Source organism: Paramormyrops kingsleyae, chromosome 16 (genome assembly GCF_048594095.1).
Source record: "Paramormyrops kingsleyae isolate MSU_618 chromosome 16, PKINGS_0.4, whole genome shotgun sequence".
Lineage (NCBI taxonomy): Eukaryota > Metazoa > Chordata > Actinopteri > Osteoglossiformes > Mormyridae > Paramormyrops > Paramormyrops kingsleyae.
Window position 1 is genome coordinate 1,587,627 of NC_132812.1, and position 6,000 is coordinate 1,593,626.

Here is a 6,000-nt window from a genome sequence, read left to right on the forward strand (position 1 = left end):
TTAAACCACATCCCACTTTTAAAGAAGGTAGAGGATGAGCTGGTTAGATGGAAGTCCCTGCCCATATCACTCATGGAAAGGGTTGCATCAATAAAAATGATGGTGTTACCAAGAATTAATTATTTATTTGCAATGATTCCAAGTAAACCATCACCTGACTGGTTTAGATCTCTGGACTCCGCCATCTCTAAATTCCTTTGGAAAGATAAACCACCGCGTATTAGCTTAAAAACGCTGCAAAGGACCAAGGACAAAGGAGGACTAGATCTGCCTAACTTTCACCACTACTTCTTAGCCAACAGGCTTCAAAACATCTCAGGATGGCTAAAACATACCCTCTTAGATGAACCTTGGCTAGACGTAGAACAGGCTCTATGCAATAACATAGACATTTCGGATCTACCATTCATTAGCTCAAACATTAAACGACATGAATGCTTCAAAAGCATCAGTATCAGCTCTTCTCTGACAGCATGGTGGGAGTTTCTTAAAATGACTGAGTCTTCATTAATCCCATGCAAACGTACTCCCATCTGGAACAACCCTGACATACTACTAAACAATAATACGATAAATTTCCCGGATTGGAGTTGTAAAGGTATTAAATACTTGGAACATATATTCGAAGAAATAGACTTTATCCCCTTTGACTTATTAGTTAAAAGACATGGGATTAACAAGAATAGATTTTTAGAATATCAACAAGTTAAATCTATAGTAAAAAGGAAATTCAAGTCTAATCAAATCAAATTACAAATACCACCAAGGGTGGCAGAATTCCTTAATCTCAAAACCCCCAAATTACTGTCTAAAATATACAGGACACTTTCCAAAATGGATGATTCAATATCTCTTCCTATTGCAAAATGGGAGGCAGATTTATCAATCAGCTGGAACCACAATTTCTGGTCTAAGACATGCTTAAAAACCTTTGAACTGATTAGAAGTCCCAATTTACAATTAATACAATACAAAATCCTGCATAGAGTGCACTATACAGGGCATCGGATGTTCAGGATGGGTTTTACGTCTTCTAACACCTGCTCACACTGTCAAGGGGATACACCTGACAATTACATCCATGCTCTTTGGTTCTGTCCACCTGTTCAGATGTTTTGGCGCAGGATTTGTGAGGACTTATCAAAGTGTCTGAAATGTACCATTCCAGCCTCTCCTTCAGTCTGCTTGTTGGGTGACTTAGATGGTGTCACTACCGAGATTAACACAACCCACATGGCTTTCACCGCTTTATGCATTGCTAAGAAGACTTGTCCTCATGAACTGGAAAAATAAAAATAATCTTAATATCAACCAATATAGAGAGAGTTTGCTGGACCATGCATGCATTAGACCAATCTCTCTGGGCTCCTTTGATCAGCTCCATCACCTAGTGGCGGTGGGGGGTCGCAGGTTTGTCCCGCTTCGGTCTTTGTTGTTGGTGTGGGGGGGGCCTATGGGCTTGGGGTGTCTGGGGGTTCCCTGGGGGGGGGGGGGGGGGGGGTTATGGGGGAGTTCGGCGCTGGGACTGCGGTCCTGGCCTGGATGGGGCTTTGGTGGCTCTTGGGTGGCGTCTTTCTGGCGGCTGCATGCAGCGCTGCTGGGGTAGCCTGTGCCGGCGGACGTAGGGTACCAGCCTGCCGGCCGTGCTGCTCCTGGGTGGGTCCGGGGCGGGCTTGGGGTTCTGGGGGCGCTCTGCCTCCGGGCTGGGGTTCCGGTTGGGCTGGGGGGGCTTGGGTCCTGGTGGGTGGGTCGCCGGGGTGTGGGCTGGCGCGTGCACTGGGGCCCGGCCCCGGCACGGGGACCTTCGGCGCATTGGAGGGGCTGGGGGCCTCTTTAGCTGGTGGGGAGGTTGTTACCATCTGCCCGCAGGTGGTCCCTGCCTTAGGAGTATCCACTCTGCGGGGGTGGGGGGGAATCCAATAGAGTAGGAGAATGGACCCAACCTGGGTGTCTGTTGTCTTATGTAGTCTGGGAGTTGACTGAATGGTGGGGTGGGTGTAGTTTTTCCCTCTGTGGTGGGGTCTGGTTGGCTGCCCCGGGCTCTGTGGTGCCCGGTGGTGTCGCTGCTCTGGGCCCCCGGACTGGATGGGCCTCTTCTCTCCCGCCCTGGGTGATTTTCGGGGAACGGGGGTGCTTATGGGGGTCACGGGGGGGGTGGCTCCAGAGGGGGGGTACTTTGCCCCCCCCGATCCTTTCCTCCCCATCCCTAAATGCTTCCATCCTCCCGCTCCGTCACCCCAACACACATATACTGTAGGGCTTTGAGGTGCAGGTGCGTCGCTGGGATGCAGGGGAGGTATTCCTCCTCTGTCCCCCCGTGACCACCTGTGTCTCAATCACACATCACAACTTAGACACTCTCATTACTTACTCTCTCATGACACATATATTTAGGGCCTTGGGGGTGGGCACAAGGAATGGCGTCCAGAGGGCGGTCTGTTCATTCAGCCTTACCTCTGGTGCCAGTGCCCACTTCTCAATTTTAAGTTGCACATAGACATTGAGGGTTCTGGGGAGGGGCCGAGCTGACAGCAGCTGCTGATTGGCAGAGGGTGGTTAGCACCATGCCCTTCCCCTGTTTTAAAGCACTTTAGAACAACACGCACCAACACCACATATGAGCGGGCGGAGGGAAGCATGGGGTCTTTTCACACCCCCGTTCTCTGTTCACCATCTGGGGCCGGGGGCTGGGAGGAGCTGGCCGTCCGGTCGGGGTCTGGGCTGGTGGGCTTCTCGGCTGCTGTGGGGTCCGGGGTGGTCTTCTTGTCCCCATGCCAGAGGAAAAAAGGGATCCATCTCCGAGGTCTAGTTGCGGATTGCCCCTCTGGGGGCGGTGGTGCCTAGATCTCGGAGTATAGAGTATATATGGGGAGTGTGAATGTGCGTACGGCGTTCATTTCTGTGTCTTCATGTTGGGCGAATGGGTGAATATTTGTTTATGTGTGCATGAGGGTGGGAACGTATGCTTGTGTATGTGTACGCCTGTTTGTCTATACGTATGTGTCAGGTTGGGTCTTAGACTCCACCTGAAATAACATCTCAGGCTCTATTCCCCCCCGCCACACTCCCTGCTGGTGGATGAGGCCCCCGGCCGCCAATGCGTTGGTGGTTCTCGTTGTCCGGGGCTGGATGCTCTGGTGTGTGCTGGCTCACTCTAGGCGGTTGCCTGCCGGGGCCTGGCCCTTCCGGCTCTGTCGGGGCCATGGCTGGGGGGTGGGGGGGCCCTTGGATCTCTGGGCCCGTGGTCCGGTCTGCCCTGGTGTGGCCGGCCGCCGGCGGGGCCTGCGTGCTCGTCGCCACGGCCCCCTGGGGCTCCTGTGATGTGGCTGCCGGATGGCCCCCCTCCGGAGCGCTCCTCTGCCCTTTTCTCGGTGGGGGCTGCAATTGTCCCTGCGGTGGTCCTCCGGGGGTTCCCGTGCCCTGGGGGGCCTCTAGATGTCTGGGGCCCGGGTCTCCTCCGTGTCGACTTCATGTCCTGGGTGGGCGGGGCTGTGGCTCCCCACACACACTACTAGACAATTACATGGAGAAACCTTAGGAACACCAGCGCGCTGACACACAGGTGTACACACAGGTGCTCACGGACACATGCTCACGGACACACACTGTCTTGATCGGCTGTTGCTTCTGGGCATGTGTTGTAATACTGGTTGTGTGTGTGCTGTTCAACAACATTTAACGTTTGATGGTCGTTGTGATTAGTACAGATGTTGTATGTTGTATTTCTCTTTTCAACAGACATGGAAGCAGATTATCTGTTTTGTTTTTTTCTTGTTTTTTTTTTTTTCTTTCTTTTGTTTTTTTTCTGTTTTCTTTCCATTCCTCTCTCTCCCTCTCTCTCTCTTCCCTCCTTCTCCTTTGTCCCCCCCTCCCTCTCCTTCTTTTGAGGAAGTAAATAAAAATATAAAATAAAATAAAAAATAAATAAATAATAATTAAAATAATAATAATAATAAAATAAATTAATAAATAAATAAATAGATACAGATAAAGTAGTTCCCCGCAGAGGGGGGGTGGAGGAGGGAATATATAAAAAAAAAAAAACTCTCTTTGGCGCCGTCGACGGGCGGCTGTAGCGGGCTATACCTGACAGGTTTCAGGAGGGAGACGTGAAAGGTGGGACAGATCCTGTACATGCGTGGCAGTTGTAACCTGACCGTGACCGGTCCCACTCTGTTCAGGATCCGGAATGGCCCTATATACCGGCTCGTGAGCTTTCGACACCACGGGATCCGAAGGTTCTTGGTGGATAACCACACTTGTTGCCCCGCTCTGTAGGGGAATCCAGGCCGGCGGTGACGGTCTGCTTGTCTCTTCTGTCGACCAGCCTGCTTGTGGAGGGTCCTCTGGACTTGGCGCCACGCACGCCGACTGCCCTGATACCAGGCGTCCACGAGAGGCACTGGCCCAGGTGGCGAATCCCAGGGGAATAGGGGCGGTTGGAAGCCTAACACACATTGGAAAGGAGTTAATTTAGTAACGGGACTCACTCGAGAATTCAGGGAATATTCCACCCAAATCAAATGAGAGGCCCAACTAGTTGGGTCGACCCGGCTGAGCAAGCGGAGAGCCTTGGACACCTCTTGGTTTGTGCGCTCGGCTAGTCCATTAGCCTGGGGGTGATAAGCAGTGGTTAAACTGAGTGACACCTTTAACTTGGAGCAGAAAGCTTGAAATACCCGGGAGGTGAACTGCGGTCCTCGATCAGAAACCAGATCCTCAGGGATGCCTGTGATACGAAATAGTTCATTAACTAGGACCTCGGCTAGTTCTATAGCGGAAGGTAATTTCGGGAGAGCAACTAACCGACACATCTTTGAAAAGCGGTCTACGATGGTAAGTATAGTGGTCTTACCAGAGGACCGGGGTAGGTCCGTGATAAAATCCATAGCGACATGTGACCAAGGCCGGGAGGGAACAGGTAAGGGTTGAAGGAGACCAGGGGGCTGGAGGTAGGTGATTTGCATCTAGCACAGTCAGCGCAGCTTTCTACGAAAGCCTGGATTTGTCGACGCCAACCGGGCCACCAATACCGTCGGGCAACAAGACGCTGGGTGGCGGACACCCCGGGGTGCCCTGTTCCCGGTTGTGCATGGATCCAACGAAGCAACTCCTGGCGATGTGAAGGTGATACATAAAGCAACCCAGGAGGGCAACCAGCGGGGGGGGGCTCGGTTCTCGTTTACTAACCTGATGGTTTCTTCCAAGCCCCAGGTGATGGATGATATGAAGCAGGAGGGAGGTAGGATCGGGTATGTGTACTCCGTATTGTCGGGGGGGTCGAACTGTCGGGACAGGGCGTCGGCTTTTACATTCTTACTTCCTGGCAAGTAATTGACGTGAAACGAGAAGCGAGCAAACCACAGCGCCCAGCGAGCCTGACGGGAGGTGAGTCGTTTGGCTGATCGCAGATACTCCAAGTTACGGTGGTCGGTCAACATGACGAAGGGGTGCCGGGCTCCTTCTAGCCAATGGCGCCACTCCTCTAAGGCTAACTTCATGGCGAGTAGTTCGCGATCACCCACAGCATAGTTCCGCTCAGCGGACGTCAGCTTCTTAGACATGTATGCACAAGGATGTCTTCTTCCTGTCTCAGGATCGCGTTGAATCAAGACGGCTCCCACACCAGCCTCGGAAGCATCCACCTCTACTTCAAAAGGAAGTTCCAGCCGCGGTTGCTTCAGCACCGGGGCTGTGCAGAACACTTGCTTTAACCGAACAAAGGCAAGTTCCGCTGCCGCGGTCCAGCTAAGCTGAGCAGGTTTTCCACGAGTGAGCGAGGTGAGAGGAGCCGCGATCGTACTATAGTTACGAACGAACCTTCGGTAAAAGTTTGCAAAACCAAGAAAGCGCTGCAGCTCTTTAACTCTTTCACTGTCGCCGCCTAGTGGTTCGGACGCATACGTCCGAACTTTCAATAACAGAAAAAAATGACGTTCAATAAAAGAAACAAATGTATCAAATCAACCAAAAACGGCTTGTTACACTACAAAAAACCTT